Source organism: Thunnus maccoyii, chromosome 5 (assembly GCF_910596095.1).
Source record: "Thunnus maccoyii chromosome 5, fThuMac1.1, whole genome shotgun sequence".
Lineage (NCBI taxonomy): Eukaryota > Metazoa > Chordata > Actinopteri > Scombriformes > Scombridae > Thunnus > Thunnus maccoyii.
In genome coordinates, this window is record NC_056537.1 from 20,049,699 (window position 1) to 20,068,248 (window position 18,550).

General features: G+C 39.3%; 1 protein-coding gene across 6 annotated transcripts in view; it reads right to left on the reverse strand.

Annotated features, from left to right (window-relative positions):
- Positions 1–16,613, reverse strand: part of shank3a (SH3 and multiple ankyrin repeat domains 3a) — a 174,236-nt gene extending 157,623 nt beyond the window's left edge. For 4 of the 6 annotated variants that reach the window (XR_006096128.1, XM_042410918.1, XM_042410924.1 and 1 more), the window contains exon 1: positions 16,098–16,233. The gene's annotated coding sequence lies outside the window, so the exon portion shown is untranslated. Of the gene's footprint in view, positions 1–16,097; positions 16,234–16,471; positions 16,494–16,594 lie in introns of those variants that run through there. The other 2 variants (XM_042410919.1, XM_042410920.1) reach the window with 2 other exon arrangements.
- Positions 16,614–18,550: the final 1,937 nt, after the last annotated feature.

Genomic DNA, 18,550 nt, shown 5'->3' on the forward strand with positions numbered 1-18,550 from the left:
ACAGAGTGCACAGTAAATTTGGCAACGACACATTTCTCTGTTCTGTATTTCTCTGTTTTGTGTCTTCAGGTTAGGCTAACCCATTGTTGCTAACTTTGGAGCTAACCCCCTTTACTTTCCCAGCATTTGGGGAAACAACAGACGTGACTTTTTAGCATTTATTAATTGACACACTGTAGTCTGTACTGTACATCTACTGCCAGACTGACAACTTACCGCTAACCTTTTCCTCTGCCCCGCTCGCATCCACCGTCACTTCTCTGCCCCTCGCTCTTTCCCCACTTGCTACGCAAATATACTCCTTATCGGAGCCACACTACCAGTGGTTTCCCAGGCAACAACAGAGGTTGACTCACGTACCGGAACAGCGCTGCACAGAGACTCCCAAACGCTGTCGATTACAAATATTAAAAAACAATTTTTTTGGCCTGGCAGGGGTTCTCATTGTTATTATGGAGAAACACAGATTGAGTAAACATTCAGTACGTTCAGTAAATGTTCAGTACAGTTAGACCCTGCAGTCGCCATTAGGTTGGGCGAGTTCAAAGTTGTGAAAACAACGGGGGTGTTTTGAATACACTGTTGTTTTCACAGGTAATTTGTTAGTCTGTCCCTCCCGCCGCAGGAAATAATGGATTACTCCTGGAAAGCTATTGATGTAGCACTTTTCTCCTTATGAAAATAACACAGAGATTATTCGACCAATGAGAATTTAGTCGGACGAGAGCATATCAACCAACTAATCGACCAGTTGACCAGCAGACTACAGCCCTAGTTTTTACTGAAATTACACATTTACACTTATTTGTCCTCTTAGTTATGACTCGTGTGCAATCATTTTCCTGAAATACGATAATTTTAAGCCTCTGGTACAATACTTTAACAGTTCCCATCTTGCGCTAACCAATGCAAAAAGAAGCTAAAGTTAGAAGTTCCATTACCAGTCAAGTAAAGAAGATGCCATCTCTGAGGAAGGAAACCAAACTGTTGCTTTGTTTCTTTCAATCAAGTTATTGTTGGACCAAAGGTTATTCTGGCCTTGCTCCACTATTTGTTACTTTCTTTTTTCTTTTGCTGACCCTGTCTGCTGTTTTTTTCTTACTTGTAACGTTTAGCACTCTGGTTGAATATGGCTGTTGCATGCCCTCCTCCTCCCACTTTACATGTAAAAAAGTTAAATATACTATGGGTATAAAGACCATAGAGTTACAGGACTTATTGAAGTACAGGCTCAACATACATGCTGCTGAAAAAGGTAACACACTACCAAAAAACCTGACACCAAAGATAGACATGGGCTTACAAATACTATACTAACCCCTACACTCATACTCAAATCTGAATGCAACTCACATCCCAATGCAACACGTCATGCTAAATATCATTATATCCATCATGAATGAGGACTACATGCAAAACCATTACAGAGTATGTATAAAAAAGTCATTAATAGCGTATACCAAATGAGGCAAGCAGCCATTTCAACAGCTGAATGATCACAGAGTGCCAGGTGAGGTGATGCGAAGTATAAGGAATAGCACATTGAGACGATGCAATGAGTAGGCTATTAGAAATTATGTTTTCTTTATTCTTCTGTTGTTTTCATAATCATATATTTGAGTCGTCCTCACACACGGACACATGCAGTAAATTAGGTTTTACCTGCTTTTAACACCCTTTCTACATTGTTGTTGATATGTTGTCTTCATCCGTTATCCATTCTTGTTACTAATGGTGGTGTTTTTGTGTCATAGAGGAATCATCCTCAGTATTTGTCAAAGTTGCAACCAACTGCTGCTCTGTTAATGTAATGTTGGGGCTAGCAGCCAGTTACTGAGGCTGGCTTGTGGGCTTTTTACAGAGCCCAAGAGAGACTTGTGTAAAGCCCCTCTCTGTCATTTACATACAAGTATGATCTCCAATGAACCAGAAATACTGTACTTTTTCCTGCACATTGGCACTAAAGTAACATTTTGTATGTTTAAAAAAAATACATAAATAATATATAAACACTGAAATAAAGTTTTAGATAGGATTTTTATATTTTTAAAATATTTTATATATTTTAAAGATATGTTAAACAAAGAGTTGATATTCATCACCCCTCTGTCTGGGCTCCCTAGTGGCAATGAGGCCCTAGGGATGTGCCTAGAATGCCTGTGCATTGATCCGTCTCTGTTCCCGGCCACTTTCAAAAAATAGGCTGTAGCAGCCATAACGGGAGTTAGGGTGTGTGTGGTACATTATTTTTATTGCTTAGAAATCTCACTCTTGTTTTTTATGAAAAAATAAACAAATTTGTAGACTTAAAAGTTACATACACGTCACTTCAATGGAATCTCTTCCAATCTTCTAATCAAATCATCAGACTTCCATATGGCCAAGAGAAAACACAGAAGCTGTTGATGTCAAGATTTGGAAATAAACAAAAGAAAAGATATCCTGACCTATCCTGGACTATCCCCATCTTATAACGCTTCAGTGTGTCTCACTGAAACTTTAGAAGACAAGGAACCACTGGCAGAAACTCCACCCCCTCCCTTTCTCCCTGTCCTGTAAAGTTCCAGTGTGTCTCATTGGATTTCCTGTGATGATAGTTTTAGCCAAAATATCACCTCATTATATCAGAAAAGCCTCAGATTCCTGCAGAGAGCTTCTCAGAGAAAAGAGTTTAAAAACAAATCCTGCTGCTATCCTACATGCTCAATGACCTTGTGGAAAGACTTAACTGACAGGAGAGTCTCAGAGCAGATACCACTGCGCTAATTTGGAGGCACATGTTTGCTTTCAGCTGAGGTAAACACATATTATTCAGAAAGATACAGTATATAGCTCACAAAATAATTCCCTATCGCATGATTATAACAAAATATAGTGTGGACTTAAATAATTCTAAGTCTTACTGTAAATAGTGGTCTGCAAGTGATATTCACCCAGCAGAAAGTGAAACAGGTGTACAGTATCTCCCTGCACTACAGAGACTTGCATGTGAGAGCTCCACCACCGCTGGACACTCTACAGTATGTAATCCCATTAGTGTTGGAGAAAGAGCATGGCAGGTAGCCCTAATACATTAGAGGATTTAGCTGATTACTCTACATGTATGCAGCTTCAGTCTGCGAGGTCTTTAGGGCAAGGAAAATGGATAACTGTTACCCTGAGCTTGTTGTGTAGCTCAATATTCCCATTTTATATAGCAATCCATGGTCCAATGGGACTCCAATGGGTCATGTACTGCAAAACTGACACAATGTATTTCAAACACCCCCCTCCACAAATTACACATTTTCATACTAGTTTCAATCAAGATTTAAAGATATTTTAATTGTAAGCTGTGTACAAGCTATGCGGTTTCAAATACACCTTTAAAGAAGTATCAGCAGCCAGAATGCAACACTTAAATTATACAAAGTGACTCTTATCTAGAATTATCTGAGTAAATGAATTGCACGATAAATAACAACAGATCACACAATTAGGAGCATTAAGTTCTGGGAATGTGGCAGAGGGACCTGAGATGGCTTGCCGTCAATAAGCAACAATGATTCCCCTAGATAGCAGGGGCAGGACCAGGGAGGGATTTCATCCTACTTGCATCATACAAGGATAAACTGTGTGGGCAACAGCGCTTGAAGAGATCTACATACAAGGAACAAGTTATCTGTTTGGACAAATGGCAAGAGAAAAAGACAGGGAACAAAGACTGAGGGTTAATATGCAGTGCTCTTTTTACTAAACTTGATCAAACATTTTTTCTACCTTAATATTCCAACAAGTCCTCCATATTAAATGAGCAAATACGTTGTTTGACCATGCACTCCAGAATGACACACAGGAGCGTTTTCTAATATGGCGCCCCTGTCAGCAGTAATCGGTAAACATCATTTGTCTGTCCTTTCCAAAACCGTTAAAAATCACTGTTGAAAAAAATCATGATATTTTATGATGTGACAATGCTGTGGTTAAGGTCTGGTTAAGTTTAGGGACAGAAGACACTTGAATAGGTTTAGAGAAAGATCATGGTTTGTGTTAAAATGATCATTTTGTTGAGGTTAGAGAGATATGTGGTGTGGGTTAAAGTTACTACTTCCTTAAAGTTAGCTGACCCTTGTCTTCATGGCTACAATAATAACCACAGGGTTAAGGTTACGGTACAATCCTAGTTACAGTTTTTGAAAAACTGTCCCGACTTGCGGTTGGGAACAAGAAACAAACCGTGGTCTCCTGAGGCAAAGTCCACTGTTGGGTCATAGCCTCCATCCACCCCACCTCCTCCGAATGAGGAAAATTGTCAACTTTTATATACATCATCTGAACTGCACCACTGCTCTGAGTTATAATTACTATGGCCGCTACATGGCATCTGTCACTAAAGGTGACAGACCTATTGTGTCGTTGTTCTTGGGAGGACAGTATCTAATATTCTAGTGCAGTATAGACGGCTTCTACAATATGTTCTCAGACTGTCGAGACACACAACTTACGGTGTCCCAAAGATTGTTCAAAGCTGAAACAATAAGTAAAATAAACAGATTAGATGACAGACAGAAAACTTCTCTGTAACAATCACCAGCGATAAACTGCATTAGTCACAAATAAAGTAAAAATACAAATCACACATGGATTCCAGCTTCTCACGCACAAGGATAAAAGCTTTTCTGTTTTCTATCACTAAAAATTGAGTATTTTGTTTTGACTGTTGGTCAGACAAAAAAAAGCAATTTGAAATCATTACTTTTAAGTAGTGGGAAATTGTTATGGATATTTTTCAATATTTTCTGACATTTTATGAAAATTAATATATTATTCATTTATGAATAAAAAGAAAATCTACATCTTTTCCACTAATGTAAATAATCATTAGTTGCAGCCCCACTTACAATGTAATGCTTAGGATAGTCTAATATATGAATAGACATTAAACACCCACATTTATAAACATATGAATTTAATTTCAGATTAAGATGAGATGTATCATCACGTCCCATTTCAGGGGGGTCCCAAACAAATGCTCACAAAACAAATGGAACACAAAACAGTACAAGACACAATAAAACACAACACAACAATGACAAAACAAAGAACAAACAACCAGACAAACAAGAAACTAACAAACAAAACAGAAGAGTTACAACCTTAGACTAGACACAGTCTAGACACACAAAAGAAAAATGATCAATCTATAAAGGAGCAGTGATAGTATCACTGAAAACATGGGCAGTTTGTTGTAAGATAAGAAAACAAAACATTTTTAAATAAGCCAAATGATGACAGAAAACAGATATTCACAGGTTACTTTTTCCAATCAGAAGGAGCCCAAAACATAAAAGCTTTTTTACCTACTTCCTTAGATACAAATCATCAATCATAAAGAGGACCTTCATGCTATACTACACTTCTAAAATAGCTGCATAAACTGAATAAGAGCTCAGGTAATTACTTGGCACTGGTTGGGCTATCTGATTAAACAGTTAAATTTTATTAGCATACCTTAGAGTGGATAATAATTTAATATTATCATTTATCATCTTTTCTTACAGTTGTATAGTGACAAAATCCACCTGCACCTCTAACAACAGTGTGCTGATATCTTTTAGCATTTAAGAGACTTGGCAGGCAAAATAGCTACCTAAAAATGGGAGCTACTGGTGTACCTATAGGTTACCACTGCAGTCCAGGTTCTCTGTCTCACTTCCATTGCTGGGGAACATTAAGAGAGTGGACTAGAATTATAAGGAGGCTAGCTCCCATGCCTTAGCTAACAGCTACTGCCTCTTCTCTCTTCAGCTCAGATCTCTTTCACCCCACCCCCTCTCACCCCATCTCATGCGCTCCAGCCCAGTGAAAACAAAGTGAATAATTCATGACCATACAAAGCAGTGTGTGCATGGATCCAGTTGAATATATGCGTGTATCCGAAACATCCGCTAGGCTTTAAAAACCCTTGCCATAAAGCTCTACATGAGGACATTCACAAACACCACTTAAGTCCACTGCAGGCCATCAGCAAGTCCTACCTGCTTCTCTCTATGACAACCACACAGGGGGGAAAAAAAGGAGGCAGAGGAGGGGACAAAGATAAAGGTAAGCAGCTGGCTAAGGTAGCATGAAGCAGAGAGGGTCAGAGAGGATGTGGCTGAGACAGTCAGTGGGCCAAGAAAAAATTTGGGAGGGAGCGTGGAAGAAAAAGGGAGGGTGGCAGAGAGATGACAGAAAAGGGAAGGTGGGAGAGCCAGTGAGAGGGTGGGAGAAAGGGAGGGAGAGCGTTGCATACAGTCAGCTTTGACAAACCAGCCACATAGCCCGTGGCCTGGAGTAAATGTGATAACTGTTCACAGACCCCATCAGAGTCTTCTTCACGCTCCTCTACACCTGGTAAAGCAAATGTCACGGCCACTCACAAACTGAAGTCACCTGGGGCCACATTTATTCAGACACACACACACACAAACACACACATATTCCTTATCTCTCTGTCCCTTAAAACATCCCATTCTCTTGCTACCTCCCTCTCCCTCATAGTGAATTTGGTCATTCATTGGTGAGGCTGAGAAGCATCAAACAAAAAGAGAGAATATGGAATTAGCTGTCTGCTATGGTGTTCTGCAGTACCTGTGTGTTTGAAGGGATTTTTCAGGCTACCAGATATATAATAGGCTGATTAGTCTTTCAATAAAACTGACCTCAGAACAGAGCAGACAATAGAGATAAAATACGATTAATATCAATTTTTCGGATATCAAATCCATGCGAGATTTAAGTTGGCATAAGAAATGTAATACTGGGTGAGAATTGGATATTGAGATTCACTGAATTAAATTATAATTTGTATTGATTTTTGACTTTTCAGTTTGTGCCTCGGTTTCCTCCTCTTTCCCTCTGGTGGGACTTGCACGAGTAACTGAAGGAAGTGGAGCACACTTTAGTGTCAGACTTGGAGGAGGGCTCTCTTCCATAATTTCGGAGAGGGACAGATATAGGACTGTATACCGGAGTTCAGGTGGATGGCTCCATGGGAAATGGGAGGGTGTAGCTGAGGCATCAGAAGTCAGATTGTTAAGATGGAAGTGGCTGCTCTCTTAGCTCTTATATAATGGCTGGTGCAATTTAACTAGATGGTTCAATGCCTTTGGTATAACCTAGCTATGCTTGCAACTCCTAAAACTCTTCTGATGGACATTAAGAAGACGCTGGTGAATTTGCTTTGGTCTTGACATTAATGGCTGATGGCTGCTCTCCTCTACCAGCAGAATGGTTGATGTTGATTGGCCAGGAAAGGGATGAGGCAACTTCATGTTTAACAGGACTTAAATCTGCTAGAGAAGACAAAGATGTGCCCTGCATAGTACATAATGCCGGTGTGTGTCTGAAAAGAATCTTTGTTCCATAATCCAGTGTGAAAATGTTCTGATACCCTATAGCAGCAACTTATCTTCCATGTCCTGTAACAGAGGCTTGAAAATCCACCAAAGGTTTTGTTAACCTGACAGGATTGGACTTTCTAAGGCTGCTGTAGAGGATAAGACAATTCATCCTCTACTTCAAGCCTCCGGTTGTCTGGAGAAGCCATGTATGTAGAATTTGTTGAGGTCAAGAGCCTCATGGCATCACTAATTATTTATTTTTTTGGCATTTTTGCCTTTATTGCATAGTGGGCAGTGAAGAGGGAGACAGGAAATAAGGGGAGAGAGAGAGAAGGGTGTGACACAAATAATGCTTCCTGGCTGGAATTGAACCAGGGACGCTGCAGTTATTCAGCGTGGGCAGTGACCATTTGGCTACCAAGGCGCCCCCATTACTTAATATTACTGTAACAAGTATGAATCTGCTATATCTTTAGTGGATGTCTTATGGTCATAATGTTAATGTTTTTTTCTCCCAGACATGAAAACATCTCATCTATGAATGTTTGAGGGCTGTATAACAAAATACAGTTTAACCAGTGGGAGAAAATGTTCTCACTGTATGTACCTTTCAACTGTCCTGTGAAAGCTTATAGAACTGCAAGTATTGTTGTTTGAATGTGTGTGTGCACACATACGGTGGGATGCTTTGTTACAGTAGCCTTCCTCATAGTCAAAGTGTCAACAGACACACACACAGCTTCCCTCTTTCTGACATACGCACATATACACAGCCAACTCGCAGGGATTAGTCACTCAGTGTAAACAAAACACTGCCTGACCCATCCAGAGCCCCGGGGCCACATGCAGAGGCCCCATATGGAAAATTAGTCATGCGCTAAAAGATTCTGGAATCAATACTCTACAGTAGCTGCACCACATCCCAAAGCCACGGTCTCTATCCAGTTCGCATGGGCTGACACAGCAAGCAGATGTGCCCCCACTTCTTTCTCTCTCTCTCTCTCTCACACACACACACACACACACACACACACACACACACACACACACACACACACACACACACACACACACACACACACACACACACACACACACACACACACACACAGACAGCTCACATACATGAAAACTACAGTAATATTCCTAGGCACACAACAGGATAATCATAATGTTATGCCATTTATGAGTTATAATATCAATATGTGTTTTGATTTGGCTAGGCAGTAGAGAAATCCTGCTTGGCAAGCTCCTTCACTATGGCTTTTCAATCTGTCACCCCTACAGACAGAACTGGATATGTGACAAACTGACAGAGAGAAACATTTTAATGTAATGGAAAACCTATTGTATCTCTGTTTTTGCCTATACTGCAAAGAATACCTTTGAGAACATGGCTATTTCTACTTTCTGTCAGAGAAGATTTCGCACTGAGTCTGGGCAATGCATCGCTGGAGCTGATGTGACATTTTAAACACTAGTTTGTGGTACCACATTCTTTTACAGACAGTCCTATAAATATGTAAAATCAAACAATGATATGCAAAGAAACTAAGAAGAGAATACTGTGACCAAACAACAGTGAGGTTGTGAGGTGAGACGGTTTAAACAAAGCTGCCCTGGACGTTCTCAATGAGTTGTGACAAAAAGCAGTCATAGAGGGTATATCAAGGAAAGGCAGAAAGAACAAGTGATAGAAATCACTGCATATTGAAATCTATAACCACGCAGCTTCCTCACTGATTTTTCTCCTCCTGTCCTTGCTCCTGGTTCTTCCTCTTGTTTTCAAACAATTCCTGCTTTCATTAACTTTCCTTATGTTTATGAATTCTCTTTCTGGGACCACGGAAAGTTGTGGATGTACAGTATCTGTTGATCTCTGTGTTTCCAGGGTTGCTTCTGGAGTGGCTCTTTGATGCAGCTTGCCTATTAATAATCAATGGGGCTCCCCAGTGAGAACTTCATAAAGCCTGCCAGCCAATTAAGACCTGTTTCATACCATGCACTGCATTATCTCTCCACACACCACCACAACTCTTAAAAGGCATGCTGGGGATGTTGGGGAGGTCAAGGATGTCACTGTGCCGGGCTCAACTCTATGCTACACAGGGGAATCAGGGATTGTGCTTTTTAGTGCACAATACTGTCACTCTTTTTTCATTTGGACTTGCACAAACGGTTACTAAAATTATGTGCGGTCAATTCTGAAACATCAAGCCAAACCTGAAGTCGATTGGCTGTAACGAGAGATACAGGCAGTATGTGTATGTCCTGTATATACTCAGGGCTTACACATACATAGTTCTGCAACCCAAGTAAACTAATTGGGTAAATATATAAACATTTAATGACTGATATTCAGTCAATATTTAGAGCAAACACTAACTTACATACACTACTGGAACTGGACGAACCAGAGCTTTTGAACTGTTGACAGCTGTCTCTTCAATCTATTACAAGGCACTATTAACATTAGTAAAATGAGTTTCTCTTATTCAGTGAAATACTGTAGTTTAACACACAGAGATATAAAATCATTGATATCATTTAGACATCATTACCTTACGCAATCAAACATCTCAAATGGCCAATCACATTAAGCCGTTTGCTCCCTTGTTAGAAACTGTCACGCAGCAGGCTCTTGCTAGGCTAAGTGCCAGCACACCTCCTCTGCAATGAGCCAACCGTACATAATGAGCGCACTGCACCATATTGTCCTGTTGGCTAAATGGTTAGCTGAACCTAATGGCTTAAGTTTTGGAAAAAGTGCAAATAGTATCCAAGGGTACTGCACTTATACACACACACACAGCGATAAGCTATGTCATACTAGGTGCCTCCCATAGCTACCAAAAACAAAACACCTGCTACGACATCATTAATAAAGGTGTGGCCAAAACTGCAACATGCTTGGAAGCTTGGAAGTCAGCCCATACAGAGAAGTACTACAGTAGTTTGGGATTTAATGAAATAGCTGAAACAATGCTGATCATAAAAACTTCCTTACAGCCAAAATAATGCTTTAGGATGGCTTTATCCAAGAAACATTTTTTGTTAATTTCAACACAACACATAACTGCAGACCAGGGTAAGTAAGACAAAATTCACCATTAAACATATCTCAATCACAAACATTTCAAATTATATTTCTGTCCTATATCACAATGGATATCACACTGATCTTTCAATAGTGTGAAATATAAAAATATTCAATATTAGACCAAAAAAGGCCCGAGACCAGCAGAGGCTTGTTTGATTACGTTAGCTGACTGGTGGTCAGGTCAGGTCATGGTCAGGTGCTGTTTGCTGAAAAGGAATCAAAGAGTGGCATCATATTTTTCATTCTGTGATGCAACAACTGCTACTTTCTGTCGAGTTTTGGGGACCATCCCTATCTGAGAGCTTTTATGTAACTATAAGCTCACATCCACACAGAATGCATTCAAGTATTGAAAAACAAGAGGTTAGTCACCACCAAATGGACAACTGAATTTTGCCAGTGAAGAGACTTCTAATCCAGGGATAGTAAAAACTTTGATGGGTCACAGATAAAAACAGACCATAACAAAAACATACACCAAACTGTTCGTGTATGACTGGGGATGCATGAGGATGCTTACTGTATGTATATACACAATAATCTGACCAGATTTTGGAAGCTTGAGGAGTAATTAATGATGCAAATCTGCCAAAGGTAGATGCCTCCTACTAAACACAACTCTCCTGCTGCTCATGACTAGTAAACAGTTGTATCTTTTAGATGGCCACAAACTGTTCAGTGCATTGCTGTAAGTATGCTAGCAATCAATGAAGCATTCAGAGCAGTTTGAACTCGTCTTTAAAAATGAGATAAATTTTGGTTTTGATTTGAAGATATGTACATGCTATAGATAAAATTTCCATTTTCACAGAGAAGCTCAATATGTACTGCAGGGTAAAAAGCAATAGCACAGCTTTTTTAATCTGAATATGAATATAGGTATTGCAGTTAGAGAAGAGAGTGACTCCAAACCAGTAGCTATATTTCATCAAAGCGCTTTCTTTCAAAGCCTCTATAGACACCCTGTCAGAAAATGTAGCTGCTGATTCAACAGGAGGGCTGTGGAATATCCTAATGAATCCCAGAGGTGATCCAGTGGTCACAGAGGTGATATAAAATGATATACTTTAAAACATAAGTCGTCATAGAAACTCAGGAATCCCTTATATCTGAAAATATTTTAAAACCTGAATGAAAGTGTTATACAGTTTGAAATAGATCAAATTATGGCTTGCAATAACACAAACCAGTTAATTACTCAATGCACAATGAGAACATACATATTATCGGTGACATGTGAGACACTATTGACCATTTTCTTCCTGTAGCTGCAGGAATCATGATGGAATAATAATGGAAGGGGGTTAAACTAACTACAATGTGTTGTTATGTCCCAGCATCCTCCCTCCATACAGTCCTAAATATTTTACACTGTTTACACCATTGTTGCCCTTAAACCCCACAGCATTCTATCTTTGTATGTACACTTAACCATGTAAAATTGAGAAAGAAATTACAGGGAGTGTAGCAGAGAGAAATTACTGTAACACTGAGAGGGATTCTCCTAATTTATTTTTATACATAGGGAAAGAAAAAAGAAGAGGCAGACTGAGGGTAAGCCACTATTCATTAGCAGGTAAAGATCAACTCATTTGATCTCTCTAAACCAGGGATATAAGTCATTACTAAGCCATCTATTCCAGAGCTTTTATGACTATTGATCTGCATCTCTCATCTGTGACAGAAACATACTGTATCTGGGTCACGATCCAGTCTAGTGGCAGTTTGACACATCAGAGTGGAGCTCTGATCTGGGACGTCATGCGAAGCAACATCACTCATAAAATCTGAAAGTGGGGTTAGTATGTGTGTGTGTGTGTGTGTGTGTGTATGTAGAAACATTAAAGCTGGGAAAAAGCTAGGATTATTGATCTTATATCCCACACATAATGACTATTTCTACCAACAGATACAGATTTTTTAGTCGTGACAGTCAAAATGGAACAAATATTGAATGAATGAGTAAATACATAAGACAACACACTATGATTAGTGCGTCGCTAGGCAACCCCCCAATCCTGCAAGAACACAAAATCTCGTCTGGGACTGTATCAACGTGAAGCACACATTTTAAGAAGAATAGTTTGTCTTACTAATTTAAGCTACAATTTGCATGGAAAAGGAGGAAACATGCTAACTTTGAATGAGATAATGGTTGTATAAATGTGGACAAAAGTGAGGTGAACTTCAGGTGAGCTGTGGTTCTACACTGAAACCTGGATGAATAAAGTTAGACTATCCAATAATTGTGCAATCAACACTATTTTAGTGATCACTTGATGTTTTCAGATTCATGCATTGTTGTATTATATGTATTTATATGTATTATTATTTCTTTTGCTTGACAGGTTGATCAAAAGGCAAATTATTAAAATCATTAAACACTGCACTCTGATTGATTTTTAGCTCCTAACTCAACACTAACTGTCCCAGACAGTATCAGACTGTGTCTAACTTTGTTAGTTAACCAGCAACTCCTCCAGTCAGGTTGTTGGTTAACCCTTGATGGGCTACAGATGAACACTGATATGCTGGTCATTTGCCAAGTATATATGTGAGGATTACTATTTAACACATGCCAGCTTTCTCTAGATAAATGTAAGCATAAAATGTATGGATGTAGTAGAATAAGTAAATATCATATACATATGTTCATTGGAGAGAAGTCTTTGCAGCAGGATTCTCTTGAGGTCTTAGTAAGTCTCTAGTCTGCACACGTATTAGTCAGCTGTTGCAGCAGCTCTTTTTTCCACTGTTGCTCTCTGTCATCTTCACTGATATAAAAACGGACAACAGTTGTGAGGAAACACAGTGTTTCAGCTCCAACCCATCCCTATCACTGTGAGTAATGGGTACAGAAGGGAAAAAGGTAGACCATAACAGCCACACATTACTAAAGGGCAATGCCTAACCAGATAAGGCTGCTTGCTGCAAAAAGTCTTAGCCTCATGTCCAGAATTAATGATTTCTTTTTTTGCAGTCTTTAATGAGAGGTAAAAGAAGATATAATCATGAACAAGTATGAGAGTCCTTTTTGGTGCGTTGGTTGGATGGAATGAATGAAACTACATTGACTTTGAAAACTTCACATGCTAACACCATAGCGCACCATACAGCAATGTCAGGGACTAAGGGAACAGTACACAAGTCTCATGTTGACTGATCGTTGTTTGACTTCCGACATCCTGCTTGATGTACAAGCATCAGTCAGACCTTGAGGTACTGTAAGTGCTGTGTTGTCATGCCTAAAAAGCTGCTTTTTTGTGTTTGGCATTTCCCTGAACTGACTCCAAGCCTGAAGTTACCTAAAGTGAATACTTCCAACAAGATGCACGAGATGAATATGATCAACTGCAGATTCATAACCTAATATGCCTGAAATGCTGCAATGCTTCTAGTGTTTCCATCAGTTGCCTGATGTCACGCAATTAATTTGCATACAAATAGATGCCAGGGACATCAAGAGGAGGTAAAATATTGAATCATGAAAACCAGGAGGAAGTGAATTACACTGTGCAAGACTGTGTTGATTGGTGTTTGAAAAACTGGAATATTATATAATGTGAGCCTCTTCACAGTTATGCAAACGAGATGTGGCATTTATGTGCTCAAGATTTTAGGGCATCATTACAGGAGATGGCGAAACAACAGTGCACAGATGGTATCAAGACATCATTTGAAAGTGACAGTCTTTGGGTGCATCCGGGGTTTGCTCTTGGATAGCGCCTCAATCTCTCTTTAATTGTGCGCTCTTGTGTGACTTGCCAATATACATACTATTTGATGTGCCTGCTTACTGCCGTTATGCATTATGCTGGATACCATGGTACAGAGATTTGAAATATTTTAACTTTCTTCTAACCCCTATTCAGCTGAGTAATGGTGTTAGAACAGGAAGTGGTATCAGATGAAAAGCATAAAGCTAAAATGAATCATATCTGCTTTGTATCCACACAATTATGATTAGGCTAAGTCCCTCCATCCAAAATGTTTTCTTCACCAACATGATATTATACTTCCAGACTTCACAGTGGCTTTAACATTTGCTTTCCAAGTGGTACTAGCCAAATTTATATTCATAGTATGTTTATACTCAGCGTCCTTTATAGACTGAAATGACTCCAGAGCCCACCTTCTATTAACTTTTGGACTTGAAAATGATTGACAAGTAGGCTACAATACTCATCACTACATTTCATTACTACTAGTCACCGTGAACATCGGCTTGATTTGCCCCTGCTGTACTATGTTATATTAAGGTTTGTGAATTGGAATTGTTTTTATAGGATTGTTTTTACATTGTTAAAATGACTACAGAATCAATATTTTTATTTGTTTGAGGCATACAATTTCAAGGCATATAGATTTTTGACCATTTTGATCAATTCATCCATTCTTCATCTGTCAAAGTCTTTATCCTTTCCTGTTTCATCAAGCAATAAGAAAATGTGTCCTGAACCTGCATTCTCAGTAAATGCATTAGCAAAACCCTTTTCTGAGAGGCATCATCGATTCTGAAAAGCTATTTCCCTCTTCTGCCACTGCACACCAACATTACCTGGTGCAGAGAGTATATTAAAGGGCACCGCTGAAAGTTAACTCAGCCTTTTCTCATCTATTAGCTCCCCAGTGCTGCTCTATTCTTTTCATATTATTTCTTTATTTGGTGCTCAAATGTCCACAATAATTATCTTCTATTTTGCCTCTTTTTCATCCATAAATGTTGCTTGTGTACACTTAACAATTATAAACTACACGCTTAGAACTATTCAGTTATGCCACTCATGACACGCGGATACGAAAAAAATCCTGTTATAATATGGTGATACTCGCCATACACTTGAAGGCCTATAATAGAAAATGAGAATATGAATTTTCAATAAACAACCTACTTGTAAAACGAACAACTTGGAAATATTTGCCAGTTTACACAAGATTAAGTCTGCTACGTTTTCGTGTGTAATATAGAAAAGATTAAGTGTTAGTGTTGTTTACTGGCTAAATTTAACTTTAAAAAAAGCCAATATAACAGTGCTTAAAACAATTAGGCTAGTGCTCAATCTTTGAGTCAACTGATAGAAAACTGAATGACTGATTTCATAAATGATTAGAAATTGAAGTCATCATTTATCAAGTAACAACACAGTTGACGTGAAACATCACCTACACAAAATCTGTGCTGTACATGTGGTCCCCTCCACAATGTAGAAAAAAATATGAAGGTTTGGGTGGAATATTTGGTTTTTAACATGAATATTGCAAGATGAGGCAATGAAAGGATATCCTTGTTCAGACATGGAAGCTATTCTGTTTTTAACAGCAGTGTTATATTGGGGGTGGTTACAGTATTGCACAGCTATAATTACAGTAAATACATCTGTTAAATTCTGTTTGCATAACTTCCATTCCCCTTCTCCTGATATTACCACAGCATGTGCCAACACTTAAGCCTGTATATATTTCTCACTCTCTTTCTTTATCTCCCTCTCTCTCACACTCACACACTCTCTCTCTCTCTCTCTCTCTCTCTCTCTCTCTCACACACACACACACACACACACACACACACACACACACTGTAAAAAATACTGGATGTAGCCACCGTTATGTCACCCATTGGTTTGTGGACTCACGTATTGAAGCCTCGAGTTTGCATTTTGACCGTCCCCATCTTGGATTTTTGGAGCCAGACCCTAATGCTAGCGGCTAGCTGCTTGCTTGGTTAGCACGGTGCATTCACAGACTATGGTTAACTGTGCTAATGCTAATGCTAATGCTAATCTTTGCTAGTGAAAAAAAGCGACTTAAAACCATTAAAACAAAATGTGCTTACCGGAAAAAACTGAACTACTCCTTAGAGGGTCTTTAAGTACAACCCAAATGCTGAATAAGACTTTTTTCGTCGACCAATATGTTACAATTAACTTTCATGCACTGAAAACACACTGAAATAACGACGGCCAGGCCTATACTCTGTGAATCTGGGGTTACGCCATGGTTGTGTTACCTGACCAACGGTGTCTCTGTGGTAGCGCCTGTCAATCAAAGCGGCCACGCCCTTAATTATGCATAACTTTAAACCTTAATAACATTTAAATGGGTGAGTTATATAAAAATTCTTCCCCCGTACAGTTGTCATCAGGCTATAAAGACTAAAACCGTTTTTTGTACAAGGCTGTAAACATGTTTATTTCTGCTGTAAAGTTGGGTGTTTTAACATGGGGGTCTATGGGGTTGACTCGCTTTTGGAGCCAGCCTCAAGTGGCCAATTGAGGAACTGCAGTTTGTGGCACTTCCGCATTGGCTTCATTTTTCTGCTGCCTGGTCCTAGGGCATTTTTGGGGACATTACATAGACCTATATTCATTTCCTGTACACACACGCACACACACAACACACACACACACACACGCACGCAACACACACACACACACACACACACACACACACACACACATGAACACACTCTTTTCTCATTCAGAAGCTTCAACCATCAAATTCACCTGCTAACCACTTTTGCAACTGTCTTTTGAAAAGATGGAGAACACTGTGGTGTCATCATGCTCTAAACACTGATTGAAGGCCACAAAAAAAATCAATCTGTTGGTGATCATGTGTAGAAGATCTTAAGGGGCTAATCAGATGATTTGCTAATTATGGAAATGAGCTTGCACACACACACTTAGCCATAAATGTCTGTCAACCTGTGTCTGCTTGTATGGTTTGCTTAAAAACTTTTTGCATATCTGTAATTTTTCAGTTAGAGTCTGTGAAAAATTTCTGTGGTCCTTTTTCCCATTCCCACCACACATCTCTCTTTTCTATTGCTCATCCGCCTTCCTCAGACCAAATTCATCTGTTGTCGATGTGTTGTGACTGTCTGCCAAGTGCAGTAATTACAGTACAGCAATAGGAGCTGAGCAATAGAGAGAGAAGCCGCATATCAAACATGACTGCACAGGGCAACGAGTGTAAAAACTCATTCACTGAACTACAGGCTGCAGCATGCCACAGAGCACCAGACCAACAACTAATACTGTCTTCATTTCTCCTTGTGTATTTACTTAGAGGATATAAATAACATACAGCCAATGAAACTGGTTTCATACTATATTGTAGCTATATTGAATAAAATATTTAATCTCTAACCAAGCCACTTACACACATTTCCTGGTGCACATTTTAAGCCATTGATAAAAAAGATAAGCACTGTGAGACACCTCATGATTCCAGACTTCTGCATGCCCACTTTATGTCTAAAAATGCTGATGTCTCACACAGTGACACACAAACTCACTTACTCTCTCACACACTCACACACACACACTTGTTGATGTATTGCCTATTACACTGCTATGACAGTACTGGCAGTCGGCCCAGAGCAGTGGATAGTTTATGATGTTAGGAATAATAAGCGCTGTTAAAAATAACTTTATTATCAAATGCACCTCAGAAACTATAGTGACATAGGCAAAGAGGGTACTTTCTGACAAGAGACGATGGAGAGCACATGCTACTCAGACAGCGTGGGCTGGTGCGGGAGGAGTTACAAGTTACAATTTGCCAGATATATATCTGTAACTGTTGCTGGAGTTACAGAGGAAACAGATCCGACAATGAACATGTCATCTATTGCACTATGGACTGTTAGGCACTATGGTTGAAATTTTGCTGCATCATGGCGTAACATGCCACATAAGTCATTATAAAGACTTTAACGTCTGTAATGTGGGCGAGAGTTTTGTGACATTTCTCTTTTCCCAACAGTAGTACAGACTACAGGTCTACCACTGCTGCCTACCAGCCTTTAATTGTCATGGTCATTTATTGGCTATCCTGTTGGTCACACACTAATGGATTGTCATTCATTAGCTGCCCTTTACCTACATAGCTCCAGATTAACCAAAGAGAGTTATTACTAAGCAGGACTTGTTACCAGCAGCTAAGAAGAAGGAATGAGAGGATTTTGCAGAAGTACTTTATTCAGTAATAATTGTGTTTGTGATATACATGTCATATGAACAGATACCTGAGACTTGAATTATGCCACACGTGCGCTGGTAAGTTTTTTTTTGCTTACAACCAT